The sequence below is a fragment of the Typopeltis vanoorti genome, chromosome 21 (assembly GCF_054136105.1).
Source record: "Typopeltis vanoorti isolate ZY-2024b chromosome 21, IOZ_Tvanoo_1.0, whole genome shotgun sequence".
NCBI lineage: Eukaryota > Metazoa > Arthropoda > Arachnida > Uropygi > Thelyphonidae > Typopeltis > Typopeltis vanoorti.
The window spans coordinates 14202416-14218571 of NC_143569.1; the positions used below are offsets into that span (position 1 = coordinate 14202416).

General features: G+C 36.5%; 1 protein-coding gene and 1 long non-coding RNA gene across 2 annotated transcripts in view; one reads left to right on the forward strand and one right to left on the reverse strand.

Moving 5' to 3' along the window:
* Positions 1–16156, forward strand: part of LOC150094636 (oxysterol-binding protein-related protein 1-like) — a 714206-nt gene that overhangs the window by 370719 nt on the left and 327331 nt on the right. The gene's annotated exons all lie outside the window — the stretch shown is intronic.
* Positions 1–16156, reverse strand: part of LOC150094637 (uncharacterized) — a 150024-nt gene that overhangs the window by 103371 nt on the left and 30497 nt on the right. Inside the window, exon 2 of the long non-coding RNA XR_016550147.1 lies at positions 5549–5770. This is a non-coding gene — a long non-coding RNA (uncharacterized LOC150094637). The remainder of the gene's footprint in view (positions 1–5548; positions 5771–16156) is intronic.

A 16156-nucleotide genomic window follows, 5' to 3' on the forward strand; every position in this document is an offset into this window, starting at 1 on the left:
CTCTGGAAGTCAGTCAAGAGTGGTGACATGTCCACAAACCAGCATTATCCAGAATGTTCAGATACCACTTGGAGTTCAAATGTTCTTCACACCACAGAGTTCCAGGGTCAAACCAGAAAAAACAGGACAATACCATCACACAACCACCTCCAAATTTCATTGTTGGGGTTATGCACTCTGGTAAGTGACGTTAACTGGGCATCTGCCACACCTACACCCATCCATCTGCTCAGTAGAGGTTGTAGCATGATTCATCATTCCATAACACAGCATTCCAAACTTCCACATCCCACTGTATATGCTCTTTGCACCAATGAAGATAATGTTGCATGTTGGTTCAGGTAATGTGGGGCTTGCATAACACGGTCATACAATGGAAATCCATGTTGTGAGCCTTGGTTCTGAATGTTTTGTGCAAATTCATATTTCATTCAATGCCTAGAATTCTGCATTCAATGTGTCGGTAGATGAATGGCATTGTTTACACATCATCCTTCGTGGCACCCTATGGTCATGTTCAGTGAGTGTGGTGAGTTGTCCACTGTGGGTAGAACTTGCAGTTTACTCCCTGTGCTTCCATCTCAGTATAGTATCACTGATTGTTGACCCGGAATGGCCCAATTTTTCAAAAGTTTGCCGAACAGATAGGCCTGCAACACGGCACCTCTTTCAGACTCTGTCAAAAGATGCATTAACTACAAAGAAAACATGAATCCCAAGTTATGAGTCACATAGTATATTTGCTTCCTACCTCATGTCTCGATCACAGCTGAGTTAACAGGCGAATTTGTTAATTTTCAAAAGAACAAAACAGATAGCTTCTGTAATTCAAAATTAAATATCTTATTTAATATTACAATAAAATAAAATAAAAATTATGAACAATTAATAGTGATTATTTCCTAGAGTTTTGAGAGTGACAGGCAATTGAAGCAATTAAGATTTGGATGATAATCATAAAGTTTCACAGGTTTCAAGGAATAGACAATCAAATTGAAATCTGCTGGGAAAAGAGAGAGGATGATATGATAAAGGTTTATGAATTTCTGACACTAGATACAGAATCAATGCCATAACAAACAAGGCCAGACTTTTTTGATTCAGAAAATTTAATCTAGTCCTTATATTCTTGTATTATGATTCTAGTAGAACAGCCAGACTGCCCAAAATAGCAAAGTTCAAAGATGATTTGTCCTTTGTAGATGGTGGAAGGAAAATGGCTTTCAAGATTATTTGAAAGTAGTATGTAGATTGTACTCATAAAGAAAGAAGATTATTAAAAATATAATTATTAATAAATTGTTTTTTTATACATGTGTTAACTCTCATAAATATATAATAATATGGATAGGTAGGATGTTCTGTTACTGTATAAAGCATTGGTAGACTGGAGAGAGAGTTCAGAGTCAGGATTTTAGAATATTGTGCAGTGTCAGGATTTTGGAATATTGGTTATGGTAAGAGATTAAGGGAATGTAAATTGCAGAGTTTAGTGGATAGGTGGAAATGAGGGTTATATGGCAGACATTTAAAGTTAGTGAGGAGATTTTATTGGACTAATACAGAAGGGGAAGGTGAGAAGGAGGAAGAATGAGAGTCCATCCCTGGAAGTTGCATAAACATGTGTGAAGAGATAAGTCTGGAGTAGATTTTTTTATGTGGATGGTGTGAAAGTGGAATGTGTTTTAAATGCTGTTAGACTACTAAACAATCTTCAGACTGTTTAGTAGTCTAACAGCATTTAAAAGTTTTAGCTTATAAATCAGAGGGTTGGGTTAGAAATGAGTAGATAGCATCATTGGCAGAATTATATTAAAAATGAAAAATATTAGAAAATAACTTTCTTAGGAAGGCTTTCTTAGAAAAGTTAAATATCATAGATATTAATGAAACAGTTGATAGAGGAAGATATAATACAAGGGGTATTGTATTATCAGGGAAATTAGAACATGAATAGACAAGTAAGAAATGCTGATGCTAGGAAGAATTGCAATCAGCAAGAGAAGTTCATTTGAATGGTAAGCATTAGTTTACATTTTGAAACTATCAAGTAGCATATGAAAAATTATATGAGATAGAGACCAACAGACCATCTCACACTAGATATGTATAGTTTGACAAAATATATAGTGTGGTAGCTGCTGTAGGCTAGCAACAACTGCAAAGAAAGATATAGGTGGCATACATTGGCAAATTAGCTCAATGAGCACAGCGCAAGTAATTCATATAGAAGACTTCAGCTATGGCAATATAAACTGGAAAAATGGAAGCAATGGCAATTTTTTTTTCCAGCTTTTGAAAATTAATTGCCTAAATTGGCATGTGTTGGAGGAGAGCTGGTGTTTTGGAGTGCTGGATCTGATCATAAATAGAGTTGAAGACAAACTGTATCCTTGTCTTACATCTTATTTAATTTCAATTCCTTCTTTTAATTTATTACTTAATTGTAAAGTTATTTTTATTTCTTTATGTAAACTTTGTATATCTTCTAATTAAATATAATGGATTTGGAAAATTTGTCTTTAAACAACATAGCCATACCACTTTGTTCAGATTTGAGGATGTGATCATGCACTATTGAAATGGGAGGTAGCTAATCATATGGAATTTTGGATGAGAAAAATGTAACTGCAGAGCTAATGATTATGACAAACTCAGGAGGTAGCTTGGGGCAGCATCCTAATATATGCAACTGCAAGCAAAGGAAGGACATCAGCAGTATATGAGAAATGGTCAAGGTGAGTTTGAGGGAAACAGTATCAGACTTCCTACTTAGAATCAGCAGCATAAACAGGTGGAAGTTGATAAGGAGTATGATTAAGCAAGAGCTATGAAAAAGAAAATATTGTGGGAAAAGTATTAAAAAAAAAAAAAACACAACAAGCAAGCTAATCAGAGTACAAAGCACAGGCATGAAAGATAACCAACATTGAGTATGAAAAGAAATTAGCTGTGCAAGTCGATAAGAAGTATCAATAGTTTTTTCACTATGTGGCAAGTAAAGTGATGAATGATTATCGTAGGATAATTGTAATGAATGGTTGGAAGGAGTGGTTATGTTATGAGAAAGTGAAAGAGAATTAGCAGAGGCCACAAAAGAGTGGAAAATAGACCATTACCTAATGCAAGAGATATTTCTGTTACATAAAAAGATTCTGGAAGAGAAATAGCAAATTATACACCAGTTAATATCTCAGAAGTGGTGGTGAAGATAACAGAAAAGTTGGTTAAGAGGTAGAATCAAGTGCATGCTACAGGGCTTTACACCTTGGCTGTTTCTTGTTTTATTTGAACATTAATGATGTACAGAAATGATTTGATGAGAAGTATCCAATTGTTTGCTACTGATGATGATGATACTAAACTAGAAAAATTGACAATTAATAAAGGTGATGTAGAAATCCTGCTGCAGGATTATTTACACAGACTGAGAGTAAGCAAAGGATATGATTGCTATTTTAGTGTGAAAAAGTGTAATGTTGTGCAGATTTGGCTGAAAAGATAAACTTTGTATTATGTTGATGAGAATGTTCTACAAGAAACCGAGGCTAGGGATTTGGAATTGATGGTGGACAGAGTTGAAGTTCAGAGAACAAATTGTAAAAGTGAGCAAAATAACTCAAAGATCACTTGAATGTCGAAAAATACATTGGCAAGCAGAGAATATAAAAGTATTATCTCCATCTTTAATGTGACCACATATGGATTCCTGTGCATAGATTTTTTTTTTGCTTGAGCTTCTTTACTTGCCTGAAATGAGCTGGTGGTAAAGAGGATCCATAAGTGGGTGACCAACATAGTGAGAGGCTTGTGAAATGCTCACCATGATTATCGATTGAAGTTTTGTGGATTACGGAATTTGGTTGATAGGCAGAAAAGCAATGAATATGATAAAAAAGTATACAAATGAGGAGAATTTTATAGGATAGTGCAGAAGAAATTTTTCAGTAACATTACAAGATGGGAAAGAATAAGAGTCACACATGGTTTGTAAGACTCTGTAAATTAAAGATACCAAGAAATTTTATAGTTGGTTTAATCCTTTGTCCAAGTTAAGCAAACAAAGTTTGTGCCTGAACTATTTTCAGGACTGGGACAACACAAATATTATTATTCATGACACCTCCAAGAAGTTCGAAGACTCATCGTGGGAGGACACCTATTGTACAACTCTCCATCTACACCACTACACTGATCCTCTACTACCAATCATCTACATCAGTGCCATCTACTGCCCATCACCACAGCTAGTATTTTTTGTCTGTAAATTGCGTGTATTCTGAAGGGCCGATTTGTATGCGGGATGAAAAACGAGTTTCCGAGAGGAAAAAACCCATGCTACCTCCATACGAGATTGGCTAACTCGCCTTTGATTGAAAAAGTCCATAAAAGATCCCTCCATATAAAAGCTAATGACTTCACATTGCTTACCTTGGTATCCCATAATGCAAAGTACACATCCTTACCGACATGTATAATGCTCTGCATTATGGGAAGGATCATTACCTAGACCAGTTTTGAACTTTAGTGAGGTCTCATCAGTGGGATCCAGACCCAGAGGTGATACTGAGGTTGAAGTAATGCATAAGTCATATTTTCATATACGAGTAGCCAAAAGGTGTCGCACCTTATTATTAAAATACTCTGTGGAACAGATAGTTGTTGGAAGTTTTTCCATTTGGTTATACTATAAACTAAAGAAGCGATATGAAGTCATTAGCTTCTATATACGAGTTGTCCCAGTCCTGAAAATACTTCAGGCACAAACTGGGTTATAGTATAACCAAGTGAAAAAAATTTCAAAAATCTTTCTGTAATCCAGAATAATTTAATAATAAGGTGTAACACCTTTTGGTTACTTGTATATGAAAACATGACTTCTGCATTACTTCAACTTTAGGATGACCTCTGGGTCTGGCTCCCAGTCCAAGAACTTATATACAAGAACCTAGAAACATTAGAAGACTGAAAAATAGGGCCACTTTCCTTTTCTTCTAGAGCCATAGTACTCAAAACCATAATCTTTCCTGATCAATTGTACATATAAATATTACAGACATCACAGAAGCTGAAGAAAAACAATTATATAGTAAGCCTGTGTAAGTTTTTTTTGGTCCGGTTGATACCAAGAAGTTAAAAAAGAGTTTCTTCAACTATCAAAGAAACATGGAGGATTTGGGCTTCCAGTTTTAAAATTCTGCTATTTAAGCAATACAGTTTCAAAAATCCATAAAATATTGCAGACTAATCACACATGTGCAGACCTTTTCCTGTACTACCCAGGTATTTCATCTTCCCCTGTTTCGAGTTAATGATTATAAAGGTACAAAAGCTGAAATTGTTCCTGAATACTACAATACTTCGTGCTTAACTTTAAGACTACTAAACACTCTGGCATTAACATTCTTTTCATTAAAAAAAAGTAAAATTTGGTAAAAAGAAATCTTTAATCTCTTTTGCCATGAAATTCCACAGTTGGGTACAGACAACAATATTGGTTTCACAATTTGTGAAAATTCTAAGGATATCCTAACAGGAGGGATCTTACTTGGAGAATTGTATATGGCCACCTTCCAGTGAACACCATCAAATGGAGGTATTTCAACATCGGAGATCCAGTCTGTGACATCTGTTACCAATTGGAAACAGTAGAACATGCATTCTACAGCTGCCCTCTTGCCCTGTGTATTTGGAACAGATTATGTAAGGTATTGGGCATTCCATTATTACTTCCAACAGAACAGGTTATTTTATTTGCAATATCCACTACCTGTAAGCAATGGGAAGAGTATTTTAATTTTTATAATTAATGAATTAAAATAATTAAAAATATATTAATTACTCCATTTATGAAAGGTTAGAAAGAAACATGGATTTGAAAACCAGCAATATGACATCCAAATGCTTTATAATATTGTATTGTGGAAATTTTAATGTTCAATCAGACAATTTTTGTATTTAGAAAGAAGCATTCGAGATATAAAATTTATGACTAGATGGTGTAGACCACCCACATTATGCAATATTCACCAGGGAGAGATAAAATTCTGTCTATTCTTGCTATGAGAGTTTTTTTAAATAGTTCCATCTTCTTTATTCAATGTGGTCTAATAGTGGATTGCAGGGATGATTGGAGAGAAATCCCAGGCAGAGAAGGCCAACTCAGGGCAGTTAACTCAGATGGGACTAACTGCCTGGGTATCAGTCATCCTTGTGCTTTAGTTTCAATTAGTGTTTTGATTGTTCATCTATATGAGATTAGTGAAAAAGGAAAACTGATAGCCTTTGGCTATATGATAATATAAAAGAGCTGAGGCCTTTTCTCTATCTCATGCTATCTATCTGTATTTTCTTTCTCCTAATACTATCAGGCTCTCTTGCACCCTTATACTAACTACTCTAGGTCTATGATGAGCAACCCTGTACTACTTTGGCTATATGATAATGTAAAAGAGCTGAAGCCTTTTTTCTGGCATGCTAACTACTCTACTAACTACTGTTATTGGCATGATTGCATTCCAGCTGTGTGATTCGAAGTGTTTTTATTAAAAGTTTAAATTCATGTAGTTCAAACTGCATAGTCATAACTCTCTGTTAAATTCCATTCATCTCATTAAGCTTTTTTTTTTATTGCTGAAAATTTAAATTTCATAATTTTTGTTTTTACTATATATATATATATTGCATTCCTATTACTAAAAATGTATTTAATAATTAAAAACATTTCACATTTTTGTAATTTTATTATAACACAGATTTTAAAAAATAAATACCTTTATAAATTATTAATGTTTGAATGAAATATTATAACTTCTTTCAAATTGCCTTTGCTTGAGAGGGGTATTCTGGTATTATTAAAATTTTAAAAGGAATACGGTACGGAAAGTTTCGGAAATACTGATCTAGAGTGAACAATAGTATCGCTGACACAATTCTTTTATGGGACAATTTCTGCTGAGTGTTGCAGATGTTTCTGTTCACATACTGAAATAAATAATTTTATTCTGCATAAAATTTTCACTATAGCATCTAGAGCAACTACAGTATAACTTTCAAATTGTTGGTTTCTGGTTGTCTCTTCAAGTAGAATAGATAACCAAAATACACAACAGTGACAGGGCGTCATGGGGATACGGTGTAAGGAGAGTGGATTCTGAAAATGGATGAATGCACATTACCATTTTCACCATAGGAATGGAATGACCAGGAATACATGGGAAGTTATGGAGGGCAGGTGAGGAGGTCACAGACTGGGGACAGCGTGAGTAGGATTGTTTATAGATCAAGAAATGAATTGTTATGTTTATATATGAATGCCAGGAGTGTCAGAAATGAGGAAGATGAAACTATTGCATTGATTGAGTTTATATTCTTGAAAATAGTTTGAATAAGTGAAACATGGTTGAATGAGAATGACATCTTGACTGGAATAGAAATGGAGGGATATAATGTTTTTCATGAAGACAGGAGAAGCAAGAAAGGAAGGGGAGTGCTGCTGACAATAGCAGGGGGAATTATGTCCTTGCAAGGTTGAGATACAAGAAGGAAAAAAGTGACAGTACAGGAAAACCTCGCTTAATTGTGAATTTAATATGCATAATTGAGTGAAATGATACTATTTCCCACTTTAAGCGAGTGATTAGTCAGTTAACGCAATTTTTTTACGTTACTCAAAATTTTTTGTCACCAATCTGCAGCGAGCAGTGGCACTTGTAGCAGTCAGTGGGTGGTGGCCAGCGACACTTGGCAGTTGACTCAAAGCTCTCATCACAAGCACACGTGCAAACACTGTTCTCTTGCTCAATCATTTTTCCTTCATTTTACTTTAATTTAGAGGAGGATAATTATGACAATTATCAATTATTCAACATCGACGAAACTGGTCTCGTTTGGAAGTGTATGCAACAAAAACTTTTCTAGCTAAAACAAGCATCTCAACCACGATACAAAGTATCTAAAGATCATCTTACGCTTCTTTAGGAGGCAGTGCAGAAGCAACTTTAAACTCAAGCCTATGTTAGTTTATCATGCACAAAATCCAAGATCTAACATTATTGAAGAAATCAGCACAGTTGGAAAAGAACTTAGATTTAAACTGGATAATGAAGATGTGAGAAATTTGCTCAATTCCCATTCAGAACAGTTAAGCAAGAATGATCTCCTTCAACTAAAAGAACAGCATGCATATGAAGAAGAAGAAGATAAGGAGTGTAAACAAGAAGAGAATGTTACGACTAAGAAGCTAACTGCAAAAGAACTTGAGCTAGTTTTTCAATCACATTGAGCATGCTAAGGAAATTTTGTTTGATGTTGATCCTGACATGGAATGAAGCTTCGAAGTCTGCCAAAATCCTGATAAAGCTATCGCAATTGCATGACGATGAAAAAGCACTATTCAAACATCTTTACTTCATTTTTTTTTTTTCCGAAATTACACCAACTGATGGATGAATTATAATTATTCCTATTGCTTATTGTATTCACTTAACGTGATTTCGCTTAGTATGTTGATGGATTAATTAATTGCATTTATCAAGATTTTCCTGTAGTTTTGAATCAGTATGGTGTAAAGCAGAGATTGATAGAATAAAATATTTTATGGTTGTTGCTACTGGCCAGGGAATGTGGAGAAAAAGAAATATAGGCAACTTGAATTAGTGAGAGAGTAAAAGGTGATCATTATGGGTGATTTCAACTATGGTAATATTGATTGGAATGAATGATCTGGTTATATCATCAGAGGATGTGATTGTGAATGGAGAGTCTAATCTTGCCCTGGTTGGAGAGAGTGACCATGAAGTGATCATAGGGTTGCAACCAGTCACATGAGAACTTCTGCAAAGAAGAGAGATATATGTGGAACTGCAAGGCAGGTGATTAGGAAAGCTTAGGAGATAACTAGATACTATAGCATGGAAAGAGGCTTTGAATGGAAAGGATATACGTGAATGGTCTGAGAAGTTCTTGGCCTAACAATGAAAAAACAAATGGTTAATCCAATCTCCCTTAAGACTAATACATTTATTACAGCGATACTCCAACACCATTATCCTGTCACTGTAGTGGTTTTCGTTAAGATCTGCAAAAAACCCCTCTACAGCTGCAATCCCCTTTTGCTTTGAAGAAAAATGCTGACAAATCAGATAGATTTTTAGTTTTGGGAAGAGATAGAAGTCAGAGGGAGCCAAATCTGGGGAATAGGGTGGATGTTCCAACAATTCATAGTGCAGATCCCTTAATTTTCCCATTGCCAAAACATCTTTGTGGGCAGGTGCATTGTCCTGATGAAAGACGATTTTTTTCTTCTGCAAACAGGGTCTTTTCTCATGAATTTTTTCATTTAGTCTGTTTAAAAGATCGGAATAATATTTCCCAGTTATTGTTTTGCCCTTTTCAAGATAATTAATAATAAACAAAATACCTTTAACATCCCAAAACACTGATGCCATGACCTTGTCTTCTTTGGCGCTGAACAGCCAGCTTCTGTCCACTCTTTTGACTGCTGTTTGTATTCTGGTGTGTACTGGTGAATCCAAGTCTCATCCATAGTAATAAATCGATGCACAAAATCAGTTTTATTCTTGTTAAAATGTTAAGCACTGTTCAGAGATTTTCATGCAAGTGCGTTTTTAATCTGCATGGCACCCATACTGTGCAAAGCTTTTTCATTTGCAATTCTTCATGCAGTATGTATCCTACACTTTCTTTTGAAATGCCTATAGTCTCAGCAATTTCACGCACTTTGACTCGCTGGTCCACGTGGATCATCTTCAAGCCTGGTACAGCTGTGTTTAAACTCGGCAGCCCATTTCTTAATTGTTGAAAACGAAGGAGAAGAGTGCCCATAAATTTTTATGAACTTCAAATGAATTTCTTTTGTCGTTAAACCTTCTTTTACAAAGAATTTTATAACCACATGATACCCAATTTTATCCATTTCAAGGGATACAGACAACACTTTGGCTTCCGACAGCTGTATAAAAAAAAAACTACTTGATAGAATGACTTGCAATTTCACATCGATGCTTATGACAGATGTACCAACTTAAAAAAAAAAATAGATGCTGCCTGGCCATTGATCAAGAACTATTTAACAACAGCAATATGTGAGTGAATTCAAGGTGAAAAGACTAAACAAGGTAGGAGTGAAATGGATGAATAAAGATATTAGATCTGACACTGTGGAGGCAACAAAAGATGAATATTGATAATAATCAGTTGCATGAAGAGCACAAAGAGCAGGCCAGGAAGTTAACTCTATTAGTAAAGGCAGCAAAAGTGCAGTACAAAAAAATATTAGCTAATGAAACTAAGAAAAATCTTAGTGAGTTCTTTTGATATATGGCAAGTAGAAGGAAAAATGACTATGGGTGGAGGATGCTAGTTGATGACACTATCAAATTGGTAACCAATGCTGAAGATATAGTTGAAGTATTCAATGATCAGTTTATTAGTGTGTTTGTGTATTTCATCCTCATGAAGGCAACATCAGGAGAAACTGGAATGTAGAGGAGGTAATGGCAGAGGATGGACTGATGGTGAAGCAGCAAAGATTTGACAGTATATCACCATGTCTTGAGGGAATGCCCTATGAAATTAATGACACCTTTGGCACAACTATTTAATATAAGTCTTGCAACAGAGCGAATCCCATAGGAATGGAAGCTGGAAAAAATTGTTCCACTTCAAAAATGGGGGGGGGGGGGATAAGACTAACACTAGAAATTATAGGCCAATCTATGTGTCTGGGATGGTTAAGGTATTAAAGAAGTTGATGAAGACTAGAATTCAGAAGTGGGTTGATAATAGCAATATTCTTTATGATCATCATCATGGGTTTGTTAGGGAGATGTCATGTTTCAGCAGTCTGCTTACATATTACAAGAAGGGACAAATTCACTCAATAAAGGAGATGCATATGCAGTTGTGTACTTGGATTTTTTCAAAGTCCTTTGATAGACTACCATATAACAAGCTAGTAGCTAAACTGAAACAGTTGTGATTAGATAACAAACTAGTACATTGGAAAGCTGATTGGCTGTCGGACAGGTATCAACAGGTTGTGTATGGAGGCATGGTATCCCAAAAGAGGAAAGTCACTGGTGAGTGCCATGGGGATCTGTCTTGGGACCATTATTGTTTGACTTGTATGTTAATGACACTGAGACCAGCTTAACTGGAAATCTGCAGCTGTTCACTGATGATGCAAAGTTGGGAAAGGTTCTGAGAAGTAGAGCTGATATTGTGGCCTTGCAGGAGGATCTAAATATGTGAGTGGGGCAAATGATTGGAGCTATCAGTTTAATGTTGCAAAGTACAAGGTCTTTAAAGTTGGAATGCAGAGTATATAATTAATGGAGAAATTTTCAAGCAGGTGGAGAAGATGAGAGATCTAGAAGTGATGGTGGGCAGAGATTTGAAGTTTAGGGTCACACTACTAAAATTATAAGAACATCCCAACGGATTATGGCAATGATGAGGAGAACATTGACATGCAGAAGCAAAGAGGTTATGGTTCCCCTGTATAAGGCCTTGATCAGGCCATATATTGACTATTCTGCACAGATTTGGTCATCTGGTTTTCATGGTGATGACAATGTATTAGAGAAGATCAGACAAGGTTCATTAAGTTAGTGTCAGGCCTATAGGAATGTCGATACAAAAGATATTGAGGAAATGCAACTTACAGAGCCGTGTGAATAGAAGAGGAAGAAGGAATATACAGGGTGTTCGGGATAAATTTGACAGTTTCGTAAGGAAAAAGAAAATCTTCTTTGTATCTATTAAATTTAATGAATTGACAAAAAAACATTACAGGCAGAGTTAATTACAATACTATCAACAAGATTTACTCAAAATAACCACCATTAGCAACGATCACAGCTTCAATTCTGCTTCGGAACCTCGAACAAGCTGATGCTACAGTCTCCCTGGGAAGGGCCGCAAAAACTGTTTTAATTTTATCCATTAACTGGGCTTTTGTATTACTGGAAGTGCGATTGGTGTCTTTTTCAACTGCGCCCCATACAAAATAATCCATGGGGTTAAGGTCTGGGGAGTTTGGAGGCCAAACATTTGGACTAGTGAAGTCGTAGAAATTTTCAGACAACCATTTTTGACTTTTCCCAGAGGTGTGGCAAGGGGCCGAATCCTGCTGCCATACATACGGCCTACCATTGCCTACCCTTGTTATCCAGGGCTTGACTACAGTTAGCAACTCCACGAACAAAGCCCGAATTCCAATGCCAGGGTTCTTCAACACCTGTTCCTGCAGATTTGCGAGGAATTCTGCTGTACGAACGCAATCAGATCGTCTGCTAGGGATCTTTCTTCTTGCTACATCCTCGTAGTCACCATTGCAAGTCTCTAGTTCATGCCTGATTGTTTTTACTGTATTCAGGGAGCATTGGGCAGCAGTCGTAATATCCTTATTTTGATGGCGGGCACGAATCATCATGATACAAGTTATTCTCTTCCATGATTCAGGTGGGTTCCAGCTATCCATCCTTTCTGACATCTTGTATGTGAATGAAGAAGGGTCCAAACTTTTAAATGAAGAGAAGTGTGTGTTAATACATGTAACTTACGGAAAAATATAATTAATTATAAATATGTCAAATTTATCCCGAACACCCTGTATATGTAGGTATTCTTATGGCAGAGTTCAAACATTTATCTCTTGCAAGTTGCCGTGGAAATGGCAAAGGGGCAATCACGGATGATATAATAAAATATAATAAATTTAGTTTAATCCTTTATCCAAGTGCAAGCAAACAAAGTTTGCACCTGAAAATATCTTCAGGCCTGTAGCAAGGTGGTGCAACTGTTGATATGTTTGATAGTCTGTAGAATGTGGGTGCAGTCACAGTAAAGTCTATTTGCCATATTCCATTTATGTAGGAAATATCCACATCTGCCCTTATGTTGTTAATAGTTGTCCATAGCCTTCTAGGAAGGATAAAGCAGGGCTGGCAACTGCAGAAGTCTTTCACAAGAGAGCCATTGTTGGTTTCACATGTCGTGAGTTTAAGTGCTGGACCAGAAAAGGCTCTGGTTATTTAGGAATCTGTCTTCTTTGTATATTTGTTGGAGCTATGTTGGAAAGTGCTGGTAGCTATGGCAGAGGAGTGGATTTCAGGGTCCTGCTAATCATACTCATGGTTATGTTCAGGTGGGAATCAATATTTGTGTGAGCACTTCTTTCCCAGACTGGTGTGCAGTACTCTGCAGTAAAGTAAACAAGGATCAGGCCTGAGATCCTAAATACCCCAGCTCTGCGACCCCAGCTAGTTTCACTTTGTTTTGAGATTATGTTGTTTCTTGTTTTTATTTTTTTTTACTTTCCAAATATGATTTTTGTAGGTCAGACTTCTATCCAGGTGTATTCCTAGGTATTGCAGATGAGGATCATGTTTGACTGGGCTGCAACAGAAAATTAGATTGTGTTGACAGTCTGCCTCCTTGTTAAGATGGAAAGGTATGGACACTGTTTTCATGGGGTTTGGCTTTAAGTGCCACTGCTCAAAATATTTCTTGAGCGTCTCCAAATCTGTGTTCAGGGCAACCTCCAGAGAATTGAAAGAAGGAGATTGGTATCACCATGTCATCTGCATACATATATTTGCTTGATCTTGTTGAGGGAATGTCCGAGATATAGATGTTGAAAAGAGTTGGAGCCAAAACAGAGCCTTGGGCAAGCCATTCTGAAGGAACCTGGGTCTTTTCCTTCCTCCAATATGGACCATAATTTTTCTGTTTGTGAGCATGGATTCTAGGAAGTTTAAGGTTGTTTTGCATTTTATGATGAAACTGAGCTTTAAGAGCATGCCTCTGATCCAGACTGTATCACAGGCCAATGCCAAGTCAGTGGAGACAGCTCCAGATTTTAATTTTTTTTGGAAGCCAGCCTCAATTTGAGTTGTTAGAGCTGAGACTTGATCACAGCAGTTTCTGCCAAGCCTAAAGCCAGCTTGCTCTGTGAGGGAGAGCCATCTCGATGAGCAGGGAGATCCTTTTCAGTATGATTTATTCTTTCCAGGAGCTTGTAGGTTGAGCACAGAAGGGCAATTGAGCAAACATTTCCAATGGAGCTGAGGTTTTTCCCTGGCTTTGGAACTGCAGTTATCTCAGATTCTTGCCACAGGGTTGGTAGTTCTCCCATAGAGATGATGGTGGAGAATACCTTGGCCAGCATAGAAAGGAATGGCTGACAGCCATTCCTTTCTATGCTAGCCAAGGTGTTTAAGGAATTCAGGGAGGAGGCCACTGACTCCAGCTGCCTTGCCATTCTGGGTAAATGATAGCGCTTATTGCATTTCCTCTGTTGTGATTGGGCTACAGCGGTCTGAAGTTTCAAGACTTGAAGTGAAGCTGTGTCTCAGAATAGTCTGTATATCCTTTCTTTCTGGAGGTCTTTGGGAATATGATTGGGAGATATAAGTTGATTGGGGGGTTGTTACCAGATTAATGTGGAGAATATATTTCACACAGTAGCATGAGGCAAGGGTAGTTCCAGAGGCCATCCCTGGAGCTGTATGAGGAGAGTGTGAGTAGGAGAGGGAGAAGCAAGTTCTTTGCATGGAGAGTGATGGGTGAATGGAATGCATTGCCTGAAAGCGTTGAGTGCAAAAACTGTGAATTGGTTAAAGGCAGGACTCAATGATCTTTTGGTATGAGAGGGAGTATAGACCTCCCACAATGGGTACTTTGGCTCCATTGAGGACAGATATTAATAATAATAATAATGAAATCATGTGTGCAAGACATACATGACATGACATAGAGTGATATGGTTTAAAAAATGCTGGGGTTCTAATTGCATAAGAAACAGTAGATAAATTATTAAAAAGAAAAAAAAAAAACTGTTGATTACTGGATCTGCGGAGAAGAACAAGTTTCCACAGGAAGGAAAACTTCAGACCATCATTTCTGTTCAAATTTGGATAGTGAAGCAAGGTTTCACAACTTCCTTTGTATAAATATTCTCTGAGATAAATTGCTTTTGTGAATCACCTTAATCTTGTTTTCCCAAAAGATGTAATGTTGGGGAAGATGGCATGCTCTGCTAGTCCAGACTGTTTTGGCTCATGTGATTTAATGAAATACCTTACATTACCTCTGCTGACACATTCTTCTGTCAGCAGAGGTAATCTGTCTAATGTCAGTTACTTTCTGATAGCTCCATTTTTAATATGATTCTACCATTGATGTCATCAGTTCACTCGCCTAATTTATTTTAGAACCTTCATATCTGTAGTCTCTAATTTTTGATCAAGTGCTTTATTTCTAACCCAACTCTCAGATCCATAACGTCAAAAAACACTGGATTAATACATCTTAATAATAAGTGATTAATAGGTCTTCCTGTATCTCTCCTGTTTCAAATTTTTTACTGAAGTGTGCCTGCATGCACGTGTTTAATACCAGTATATTAATCCCTGAAGATGCCAATTTAACTTTGGTGAAATATAGGAAGTAATAATTAAATAGTTTTAGTTATTATCCAGTCTATGTTGTTAATTTCCTTAAACAATACAATGCTAAATCCTTTACATAAAGAATGGTAGCATGGTAACTTCTTGATAGGACAATTACAAGGAAACCCTATGGCTGTTAACAACTTTCTTGACATAAGATAAAATAAATAAAAATTAAATTTTATTTATTTATTTATTGAAACACCAGTGCTTGAGACAAATGAGCTCTATGTACAAGAGTCTTAACCACCTTACCAGCCATTATAGATCAAATACACATCCTCATACACTTCTTATCCATCATATATTTCAATGTAATATCAATGGTATTACAATTTTAATATGCACTTCACATCCATGGTAACTTGGACGAATATATACGTCCTGGCCAGTAGCGTGGTTAATGGTGCTAGATTTTGGATAAGGATGATGATGATGTGAGAGAGCACAAATGTCAAGTCCAGTGTGATATTTCTTTCTAAAAATGGAAAAGTATTGAAGCCATTTCTCTGACAAAGAAGGAGGTCTAAGAAGGTAATTCAATGATTTTCTTCTAAGAGTGAACTGGATGTGATGATCAACTCTAACAGAGTTGATCAAGATTAACAATCTTGCGATGACTTCTTTAAGTTCCCTGAAGGAACCCTTGCAAAACCGCAAGGATGTTGTCATCCAAATAC